Genomic DNA, 12,028 nt, shown 5'->3' with positions numbered 1-12,028 from the left:
GACTCCAAAGAGAAACTGCTGAGCTCCAGTTCATTTGCAAATTTGACACCATCAGATCAGGATTAAACAAAGACTGTGAATGGCTATCCAACTACAGAAACAGTTTCTCCTCCCTTGGTGTTCACACCTCAACTGCTAGCAGAGCACCTCACCCTCCCTGATTGAACTAACCTCGTTATCTCCACGCTGATTTATACCTGCCTCTGGAGATTTCCATTACTTGCATCTGAAGAAGTGAGGTTCTTACCCACGAAAGCTTATGCTCCCAGTACTTCTGTTAGTCTCAAAGGTGCCACAGGACCCTCTGTTGCTTTTTACAGATTCAGACTAACACGGCTACCCCTCTGATATTCTGCATCTAGGCATGCATGCCTAACCCTCCTCTCCCAACGAGCCCGCACCGAAAAAATTCCTTCCGGGGGTGGGGGGGGGGGAACGCTTACCGGGAACGTGCTCTTCTGTTTGTCCTCCACCAAGTACCGCCCGCTGCAACTGGCTACCTTCCTGCTGGCTCGAGAAGAGCTCCTGGCTGCATGGCTCCAGGGATTCCGGGGTGTCTCCATCTGGCCCACCACCATCACTCCCGTTTTGTTCCCCCCCGCCCCCCCCTCTGGGCTCTGAAGTGTCCATGGTGGTGCTCGGAGTGGAGGTGGGATTAACCCCAAGTATCACCTCCAGCTCTCTGTAGAATCGGCAGGTTGCGGGGGGGAGCACCCGAGCGGCCGTTTGCATCGCGGGCTTTGTGGTAGGCACGCCGGAGCTCCTTCACTTTAATCCTGCACTGCAGGGCGTCCCGGTCATGGCCCCTTTCCATCATGTCCTTTGATACCTTCCCGAAGGTATCGTAATTCCTACGGCTGGAGCTGATGAGGTCCAGCAACTCGCCATTGCTCCATGCTGGGACTCGCTTGGCACGTGGCGGCATGGTCACCTGGAAAGATTTCGCTGATTGCTCAGCCCGGCGTGGTGTGGAGTGCTAACAGGAAGGGGATTTTTAAAATTCCCGGGGAATGTAAAGGGTCGGTCACATGGTTGGTTACGTGTGGCCAGGGCAGTAGAGTTTGAACGGATAACCAGAGTGGCTAGAACAGGCATTGTGGGATACTGCCGAATAATTCTGGAGGCCATTCACAGCGCATTGGGCGGCCACACTGGCGCTGCAGCGGCAGCGCAATACTCGCTATTCCTCTCGGAGAGGTGGAGTACATGCAGCGCTGCAACCACGGAGATACAGCGCTGCAAATTCCTTGCCAGTGTGGACGGGGAATGAGTTACAGCGCTGGGGGAGCCTTTACAGTGCTGTAACTCGCAAGTGTAGCCAAGGCCTAAGTGGGAGAGGGACCACGTGTTTGGGTTTCAAAGGGTTTGTTATGTTTAGGGGACAACTGAACTATTTATTTCTTGGGTAAAAGACCAGTGACTGGTGGGTGCAGGTGCCCTGCATAACTATACAATAACATCACCACAGTATTTGCCCCCCTACCAGTGCAGAGGGTGTTACTTACCTAATGTTTCTAACCTGGTTAGTCTGATATCTAGTTTTCTGTCCCCCTGCCCCTCTCAAAGGAGCGGCGGGGGGAACAGACTAAGCTCTGTGGTGCAAAGGCTGCTTCTCAAGCTATGTCTATGCTGTGCCTGACGCAATGGATCCGTAACCTCAACTGGGTTCCTAGGTGCTACTGTGCTATTATTAATAATAATAAAGACTCCAACCCCCCAACTCTGCTCTTCTACCTCTTTCCTGCCCTTTGTCTTTGTTGTAGAACTTGAATCCTTGGTGCCACAGAAACAACAAAGAGTCTGGTGGCACCTTAAAGACTAACAGATTTATTTGGGCATAAGCTTTCGTGAGTAAAAACCTCACTTCTTCGGATGCATAGAGTGAAAGCTTTCACTCTATGCATCCGAAGAAGTGAGGTTTTTACTCACGAAAGCTTATGCCCAAATAAATCTGTTAGTCTTTAAGGTGCCACCAGACTCTTTGTTGTTTTTGTAGATACAGACTAACACGGCTACCCCCTGATACTTGGTGCCACAGAGCTCCTTGTCCCCCACTGACTCTGGGAGGGGAAGATGCAGAAATCTAAAATTAACATCACGTGCGTGGAGGGGATGGAGCAAGCTCCTGTTCCATCTCCTGTTCGTACAAAACCCTCCATTCTCACTGGCAAAGCAGAGCTCAGTACAACCAGAAAGGTGCATGTTTTGCACAATGGCATATGTTCTAGTTGTTTGTTCCTATCTCCTGAATCTACCACCATGTGACTTTCTGGAGCATGCATGAGAACATCCCCATAACAGAAAAGAGAAGTCAGGTTCAGTTTCCACTGCCCTATCGGGCGATGTGCTGGAGAGCTGCTTATCCCTGTTCCCGTGCTGCATGCGAGCTGAATATAAATCTGTCTCTGAGGAGATTAGAATCCAAAGAGTTTCTGAGGGGCAGGTCTGCTCTAGCTGTGTGGAGAAGAGACAGAATCTGTTAAGACTCTGGGGGGTTCCCAGTTTGATATTTAATTATCGAAAATGTGCCATTTATTGGGGAGGGGGTGTCATCTCAGAGGTTCCTTTGCCTTTCTCTTCCTTTCCCTCCCTCCCTCCCAAGACTAGGTAAAGCTGCAGCAACGGATTCCTAGAGTTTAAGGGCAGCAGGGACAATGGGATCATTTGATCTGACTGCCTGTGTAACACAGGCCATAGAATTTCATCCATTTGCCCCTGTAGGGAGCCAACTAACGTGTTGGAGTACGGTGGCATGCAGGCTTGGAGTCTGGCGAGACGGAGAATACAACGCTGCCCTCAGCCGTTTCTTCCAACGGGGCACCAATGAACATGCCAAAGCTATCAACTCTGTCAGGTGGGATCCCTGCAGATTTAGGTGCTTGTCTACATGGGAATAGTTCCTGCCATGGCTATAGTGGAATAGCTTTGGAAGCAGAGCAGTAATTTTGGGGAATAAAGTTGCTTTTATTTGGAATAGAGTGTCCATGTGTGTGGGGGTTATACTGGAATAGCTACAGCGCCGTGGTTGCTCTGCTTAGAGGAGGTCAGTCGATTCCCCCATGTAGACGAGCCCTTAGACTGCAGGTTTTGTGGGTCCCAGCAGCCAGCTCTGCTCAGTCTCCAGCGCTCACTTTGTTTTGGTAGCTTCCTCGCTCTACCGCTGGGGCCGTGGAGCTCTGGTGCCACCTGCTGGTTGTGATTGCAAAGCTTGGTGGAAAAACAAAAAACTGCAAGGGCGGGGGAAGCAACTCTCTCACTGAGCCCTGGTCTACGCTACCAGCCTATGTTGGTATAAAATGCATTCCCTGAGCGACACGTTATATTGACCTAGCCCCCCGGGTCGACTGGGGTTTCTCCTGTGGACATAGCTACTGCCTCTCAGGGAGGGGCAGCGCCTACGCTGACGGGAGAAGCTCTTTTCGTGGCGTAGGTAGTGTCTTCACTAAATGCTGCAGCGCTGTAAGTGTGAGCACCTGCCTGGGATAAATCAATCGCCACACAACAGCCTTTCACGGAAGAAACAACGAGGAGTCCTTGGGGCACCTTAGAGACTAACCCATTTATTTTGGCATAAGCTTTTGTGGGCTATAGCTCACTTCACCAGCTGCATGGAGTGAAAAATACAGCAGGCAGGTATAAATATACAGCACATGAAAAGATGGGAGTTGCCTTACCGGGTGGGGGTGTCGGTGCTAACGAGGCCAATTCAATCAGGGTGGAGGTGGCCCATTCCCAACAGTTGACAGGCAGGTGTGAATACAGCAGGCAGGTATAAGTATACAGCACATGAAAAGATGGGAGTTGCCTTACCGGGTGGGGGTGTCGGTGCTAACGAGGCCAATTCAATCAGGGTGGAGGTGGCCCATTCCCAACAGTTGACAGGCAGGTGTGAATATCAACAGAGGGGAAATTACTTTTTGTAGTGACCCAGCCACTCCCAGGCTTTATTCAGGCCTAGTTGGATGGTGTCAGGTTTGCAAATGAATTCCAGTTCTGCAGTTTATCATTGACTCCTTGCTGTTACAGACTAACGGGGCTACGCCTCTGAAACCTTTCACAGAAGAGTAACACTGAGCACTTCACAGCTGTAAAGCATGTCGCAAACACTGCATAATGTACACTCCTCACAAAGCTCCTTGGAGAGGAGGTAAATAGCTTAATCTTCACTCTGCAGAGGAATTCGAAAGGGGCAGCCACCTGAAGTGTCCTGTCCCAAGCCACATTGTAAGAACCAGAAGTTAAATATTAGTGTTTTGAACTTACATTACAGAAGATTGGGACCCCTGTGTGCTGGGTGCAGTACCACACCTAGTGCCTTCACTAGAGCTTACAAACCAAAATGCACAGACCATCTGTTGGATGGGGAGAAGAATACAACCTGTCTGTATAATTAATGCAGTTATTTGTATACATGTGACCTTCACTATTATATAAAAAAAGGTAAGTATCTCCCTGATAGACCCTTATTCATTCCTCCTACTGTTAAAAGTACTCACTCCAGAAAGTAGAATCCCCGCTTTTTAAAAAATTCTCTAGTAACGCTCACACGTATAGGCTCACAAAATTATAACAGAAACTTAACACAACATTTTTTCATCCATACCCCCCAAATATCAAATATTTAAGATTAAAAGTGTTATAAAGGCCAGTTTAAAAGAAAGGGAAGTCAACTGATTCTATTTTTGAACCACAATAGTCTCCCCGAGGGGAGGTGCACCGTTCCTGGAGGTACTGCAATACCAGGTCGATGCGTGGAGTGGATGGAGCAAGCTCCTATTCCATCTCCCTGTTCCAAAAATCCATTTAATATATAGTCCTCAGATAGAGGATGTATCAGATATTAAACTGATAAGAACAGATACTACACTTGATCTTAGCCAAAAGGCCGAGAAGCGATACTTTATCGTTGAAATATTAGGCAGCCCTCCCATTTCTACAGCTCTGTATGTGACGGTGACACATGCCAGTGAGCGCCATTAACGCCATAGCAATTTTTTGATGACTTCTAATCTAATCATACTTCCTTCACCTAATCGCTCCATTTTTACTATTCAAAGCAAACCGTCTCCTGCCTGACAATTCAGCTTCAAAACAAATACATTCCTCAAATTTGTTAGCTGTCCCCTTGTCGCTCGTTTCTCTGCCTGAAAGATACTCTCTATTTGCATGAAGCCAGCCCCTTCGCTGCAACGTGCTGACGACATCGGGTTGCTAATCCTATCGTTGCAAGTTTACACTCGGTGCCCTGCTCGCTCCCCCTACAGCGCACAGGATTGTCTTCCCTTCATCAAGGAAGGAAGATCTTAAACAGTACTTAATTTGTAATGAAAGAGGTGCCGGGGATCAAGCAAATTTTTTTTTTAACATTCATAACTGATGCAGCAAGCCCAGAAGTGCCAGAACTATGAACTGCCAAGCCTAGAGGTCCTGGGGCTCAGCCCTGGCACAAATTAAGCACTGATATTTACCCTACTCAAGTGCTTGAGCCTGTACACCTGACCCAAACAAGTCTGTAGGCCCAACACAGAAGAGAGACAAGTTAGAGAAAGAGGAAAGAGAAAGAAAGAAAGAAATGTTTGTGTTTTGGTGTAAGCAGCACAAGGGAGGATGGGAGTCTCCGAACGATTATTTTTCTTATCTCAACACACACCTGAGGGATGATGTTCATTCTGCAGATAATTAGCAGGATATTACTGAGGGAGTGTCAAACCTGATTCGTATGTAAGCCCTCTGTGCAGGGACTGTCTTTTTGTTCTGTGTTGGAACAGCACCCAGCACAGCGGGGTCCTCGTCCCTGACTAGGGCTCTTAAGCACTAGAGGATTACATAAATAAGCAAAACCAGTATTTTAGTACTCAACTCTTAATGCGTGAAAGATAGATACAAGTAAGTGAAACAGAGTATGGGTTGCATTTTAAGGAGGATATGGCTACACTAGCACTTTTGTCAGTAAAACTTTTGTTGGTCAGGAGTGTGGAAAAAAATAACAACACCCCACCCCACCCCGCCGGACATACGTTTCACTGCCAGAAGCACCGGTGTGGACAGCGCTGTGTTGGTGGGAGAGGCTCTCCCGCCGTCATAGCTACCGCCGCTCATTGGGGGCCGTTTAATTATGCCAACAGGAGAAAGCTACACTGCGGCACGGTGTGCCCCTGCAAGGTCTGTAGTGTAGACGTAGCCTGACTTTCTCCCTTTGGCTCTCAAACCCCTGTGACACGCTTTTCCCCACCCTTTCCCAACTGTACAGCCCTCATTAGAAATGTCTCAGTGGTACTCTAATCAAGTTGTCATTATATTAACTTGCTTCAGCACTTTGCAAAAACAGTAGTGCTTGACACTGTGTCAAATTAGCTGATGTCAGCTGATGTGCACACTAAAGAGAACTTTTGTTTTATTGTCTGGGAAAAAAAATAAAGTCAGCAGCTGATTACTGCACATGCACAGAGGCACAAACCCTAAACAAACAAACCCTAAACAAAGACACAAGCTTGTGGACCATGTCAACTTTAGGGCGACAGCACAGTAAACACTTAGACACATGAGTATCTAGGCCATTGAGTTTTAAAGTTACCCACATGCCTAAATATCTACAAGAAAGAGGCTATTTAAACACCAACATTAGAAAAGTGAACCACCAAAAATATGGCCTGTGGTTTGGTTTGGTTTTGTTTTACAAAATACTGCTTGGAAGATGGGAAACAGTCATGGAATTATAGGACTGCAAAGCTTGATTGGGCTCGTGCCTGGAACAGATCAGTCATCAGATTTTGTTTTTTAAAATGCTTTCAGGTAATGTCTACAGCTGTTGAACTTCAATCCAGGCACTTTCTATATGAAAGCAAAACCTCAAAAGGAAATCTGGACAAAATTCTCAGAAGTTGGGGATCCAAAAATGAAGGTACCCAAAAATAAGTGGACCCTTGGCAGAATTGCCAACAGCTGAATTCAAAGGATGAGGAGTTAAATCCTAATTGGCCTTGACCCTGCAATTTGAGTTCAAGTGCTGGCCAATAATATTTCAGGGCAGCTGGACAATTCTGCCAAGGGTCCACTTATTTTTGGGTACCTTCATTTTTGGATGACCCACAAAGCTTGAACACATCCTCAGGGTCCTTCCCGAACTGCATTTTGATCTGTTAACACTTACTCCTGGGAAAATTAATGTTATGTGCAGAATTTCCTTCCCCTTCCTCCCCCCAGAAATGGGCTGCAGAGACCTCCACTAGGGTGCACTGGACCCAGCAGAGCCCAACTTGCAAATAGAAGTCAGTGCCGGGGGAGGGGGAGACGCAATTCCCCTAGTGTGATCTTGTGCAACTGAGTCATAGAGTTGAGCAGTTCCTATTGTGTGGTGCTTACACAATTGTCATTGAATTGTAAACCCCTTTCATTACTTCTCCCCTGTTGATTAATGGCCGTTTAGCACCCTCCTGGGAGTGGTTCATCACCTAGCAGTAGAGACTCCCAAACCTATGATGTATTGTTACCCAAGGTTCTTTCAACCCAAAGCTCTTGGTAACTTTTACTCTGTGCGAGGTGGTGTCAGGAAATAAATCAGGGGAGAAATGGCCGTCCGACCGATAGAGGGCTGGCACAAATAGGACAAGGCAAGAGTGCTTTCACTGATAGCTAAACTTTACTTAGTCTCAAGCACTTACACACGTCCGCAACAGATTAGTAAAACACCCCCAACCCTCGATAATTACCAACGCTGAGTGTGGCTCTCGAGTGAAACAGCGGCAGGCTTCCGGTGGCCAAATCTTCCGTCTGCCGGTGGGGACCTCAAGATGTATCCAGAGGGAGAGTCCAAAACGAGTCCAACTATCTCAAGCTTTTCCCCTTATTTATACATTAGTCATAGAATGACATGTCCCTTAAAGAAAACTTGTTAAGCAAGCAGTTCCAATGGGCAAGCAAGAAGCTCCTTCTGATTATTGATTAACCAGGTGTGGGTTTTTCTAGAGTTTGCAGCCTTGAGACCCCAATAGACATTCCTGGGGGTACATCCTGCTCTTTTAAAATGCATGTATCAGCAACTTTAACACAGTACTTATCAGGAAGGATGCAGGGTCAAGCTGCCCTTTCTGAGGCACCCAAAACCCCCTCCCCTCCTGCCTTGGTCAAGCTGAGACTGCTTAATAGCTTGCTTTTAACAATAAGCCATAGTGGTTTCAGGCACTTTACTGGTTTGACAAAATCTCCCCGTACAGTATTTCAGTTTTCAGAGAAGCGGCTGTGTTAGTCTGTATCCGCAAAAAGAACAGGAGTACTTGTGGCACCTGAGAGACTAACTAATTTATTTGAGTAACAAGCCTACAGCTAAATCCCATAACTGCATACACACTAATGATGTACATATTTGGACAGAACAATGAGTATCCGTAGATCGTGACCTTTCATATGGTATCTTACATGGCATGCTTCTTATGAAATATCACTACGATGTATGAATGATGAATATGGGGGCCACAGAGTGCTATTTTGAGGTACAGAAGGTTACAGTGGGTGAAACCAGGCAATCACTATGAACTCATACAAGAAGACGATAAGACAAGCCCACCACATCACCTGTGGGTGAGCACTTCTCACAGAGCAATCACTCTTGTATGTGATCTATCAGCCCTCGCCCTCAAAGGAAACCTGCATAACACTTTCAAAAGACGGGCCTGGGAGTGTAAATTCATCACGTTGCTAGACACTAAAAATCATAGAATGAATAAAGATACTAGATCTATGGTTTATTTACAGCAATCTGTAAACCACTAACAACGTCCCACAGCTGCTTTCTCCTTTGCAGGAGTGAAAGTAACTTAAAAGTTACCAGTTCGGGGGCCTGGCTATATGTCTGCGCGGAGTCTCCTGGTCTCAGGCCCCTGGGACCCCCAGTGGGAGCGGAAGGTGGTGGTCAATGGGGAGACATTCCTGGCGTGGCGAGATCCTGGGACAGCCCAGGGGGTGCAACCCCACCAGATGCTGAGGGGCTGCGTGACCTGGGTGAAGGTCCCCGGTATGTAGCCATTCGCCCTGCCTATGGCTCAGATCCCTGTGCAGACCAGGAGGGATCAGGCTGGCTGGTAGTTGGGGTTCTCCAGTATATTGGCTGTGACCTCCTGTTGGGGGATGACTGTGTCCCTTTGGGACAGGATACAGGCCCTGCTCCTGTAATGGCTGAGGATTTGAATTTGAATCTAGGGAACCAGTCAGCTGAGACTGAAATTGTTAGTGAAAATACAAATGACCTGGCTGGCAAGGGGGAGGAGCTGCTAAGCTTGTGATACCTGCCTGCCTGTAACCAGGCCCCTGGGGCTCAGTGGGGGGGAAACGACACAGGCAGGACAGGATAGGACGGCTGGCAACTAGGTTTGCATTGTCCAGAGGTGCTGCTGGGAAGTAATTCCATGGCAGGGAGGGGGCTACCAGGGACAGGGCTCAGCGAGGCTCTGACCCCAGGCCCAGCCAGCGAGAGGGAACAGGTTCCACTCCCTTCCCCAGCAGCTGAATTCCAGACCGAGCTGCAGAAGGATTCCTCATTGTAGAAGCTGAGGGAACTTGCTGTCCACAGTGCTGCAAACCCCCTTGGGGAAGGCTGCAGGGAAAGATTCCTGTGGGACAAGGTATTTCTGTACCAGGAATGGGATCCCCAAGGGGAAGTGGAAGAGTGGGGGTTCAGGAGACAGCTGGTAGTGTGCCCCAGAAGTACCGCCACAGGCTATTGTAGCTGGCCCACGATGTCCCTCTCTCTGGACACCAGGGGATCCAGTCCACCCTGCAGCAGCTGCTGCAGAACTTTTACTGGCCTGGAGTCTGTGATGCAGTCCAGCAGGTCCTGCGACCCCTGCCAGAGGGTGGGGAAGGCCCAGAATAAGGGTGAAGCTCCCTTGAGACCCCTGCCCATCATAGAGGAACATTTCCAGAAGGTGGCTGTGGACATAGTGGGGTCCCTCAGCAAGGCAACCTGGTCGGGGAAGAAATACATCCTGGTGGTGATGGGCAGTGGCTCTGTCCTCCACCGAGGCAGACGTGCTGCTGACCATCTTCAGCAGAGTGAGGGTCCCCAGTGAGGTCCTTGCAGACCAGGGGTCCAATTTCATGTCAGCCTTGCTCTGGAGCTTGTGGGAGAAATGTGGGGTCTGGCCCACCTGGGCCTCTGCATATCACTATCAATCCAATGGGCTGCTGAAGAGATTTTATGGGACCCTGAAGATGATGATGACTTTTATGAATCAGCATCCGCAGGACTGAGACAAGTAACTGCCCCACCTGCGGTACAGGGAAGTGCCCCAGGAATCCACAGGGTTCTTCCCTTTCGAGCTGCTATATGGGAGGAGAGTGAGGGGACCCCTGCACCTGGAAAGGAATGATTGGGAGGAGAAGGCGGAAGACCCCCCTGGTGAATCTCTTCCCTGAGATGGGAGCCAATCCTCCCATCAGCAGTCCCCCGTTCAGAGTCACTGGGAAAACAGCCCAGAACTTGGAGAGAGAGGTCAAGGACATGCTGGCTTTAGAGGTGATCCAGCTGTTCAACAGCCCCTGGGCCTCACAACCCATCCAAGCTGGGATGTTTGTACTCCAGAGACTTGATTGGTTTAAATCAGCAGTATTCCCATCAAACCTGAAACAAGAACTTTGCAATTGTTGTAGTTGATTCCATTTAACCAATTTTAACTCTCATCTGTATTTCTTTCTTTTTATGAATAAACCTTTAGATTTTAGATTCTAAAGAATTGGTAACAGCATGGTTTGTGGGTAAGTTCTGACTTGTATATTGACCTGGGTCTGGGACCTGGTCCTTTCAGATTGGGAGAATCTTCTTTCTTTTACGGGGGTATTGGTTTTTATAAACATTCATCCCCATAATGAGTGGTGCTGGTGGTGATACTGGGAAACTGCAGTGTCTGAGGGAATTGCTTGTATGACTTCAGGAGAGGCTCCAAAGGGACACACACACCCACGCAGGGGGAAGAGACCCGTAAACCCCCCCCTGCTGGACTTTATCCCCTGAGCCCTGAACCCACCAAATCTAACTGAACCCCACCACGTGAGGGTCACCCCATCCCCATTACCCAGCCCGCTTACTTATACCCATGACTGTCTGTACTTTCTGTATGAGTGATGGACCCTCACCGCTTGCCAGCTGTATCTTGATCTCGCCCACCGTTTCCCCCCCCCCCCCCATTGGGGACATTGCAGACTGTATATATTATGTGCTGCCCAATACCAAAATAACTGACTTTTCAAACTCTGTGTATCATCTATTTTTAATCATTATCTAATAAACTTTTAAATCTGTTCGTATTAGTTTAATATCTGATACGTCCTCTATCTGAGGACTATATATTAAATGGATTTTTGGAACAGGGAGATGGAATAGGAGCTTGCTCCATCCACTCCACGCATCGACCTGGTATTGCAGTACCTCCAGGAACGGTGCACCTCCCCTCGGGGAGACTATTGTGGTTCAAAAATAGAATCAGTTGACTTCTCTTTCTTTTAAACTGGCCTTTATAACACTTTTAATCTTAAATATTTGATATTTGGGGGGTATGGATGAAAAATTGTTGTGTTAAGTTTCTGTTATAATTTTGTGAGTCTATACGTGTGAGCGTTACTAGAGAATTTTTTAAAAAGTGGGGATTCTACTTTCTGGAGTGAGTACTTTTAACAGTAAGAGGAATGAATAAGGGTCTATCAGGGAGATACTTACCTTTTTTTATATAATAGTGAAGGTCACATGTATACAAATAACTGCATTAATTATACAGACAGGTTGTATTCTTCTCCCCATCCAACAGATGGTCTGTGCATTTTGGTTTGTAAGCTCTAGTGAAGGCACTAGGTGTGGTACTGCACCCAGCACACAGGGGTCCCAATCTTCTGTAATGTAAGTTCAAAACACTAATATTTAACTTCTGGTTCTTACAATGTGGCTTGGGACAGGACACTTCAGGTGGCTGCCCCTTTCGAATTCCTCTGCAGAGTGAAGATTAAGCTATTTACCTCCTCTCCAAGGAGCTTTGTGAGGAGT

At 47.7% G+C, this 12,028-nt stretch overlaps 2 non-coding genes across 2 annotated transcripts; one reads left to right on the top strand and one right to left on the bottom strand.

The window, feature by feature from the left end:
* Window positions 1-4,706: 4,706 nt before the first annotated feature.
* LOC135978573 (U2 spliceosomal RNA) lies at window positions 4,707-4,897 on the bottom strand. The gene has a single exon (XR_010595971.1). It is a non-coding gene; the product is annotated as a U2 spliceosomal RNA (small nuclear RNA).
* Window positions 4,898-11,253: 6,356 nt separating this feature from the next.
* Window positions 11,254-11,441, top strand: LOC112061395 (U2 spliceosomal RNA). The gene has a single exon (XR_002890232.2). It is a non-coding gene; the product is annotated as a U2 spliceosomal RNA (small nuclear RNA).
* The last annotated feature ends 587 nt before the right edge of the window (window positions 11,442-12,028 follow it).

This window comes from Chrysemys picta, unplaced genomic scaffold (assembly GCF_011386835.1).
Source record: "Chrysemys picta bellii isolate R12L10 unplaced genomic scaffold, ASM1138683v2 scaf313, whole genome shotgun sequence".
NCBI lineage: Eukaryota > Metazoa > Chordata > Testudines > Emydidae > Chrysemys > Chrysemys picta.
This window is presented reverse-complemented; position numbering and strand designations above follow the sequence as displayed.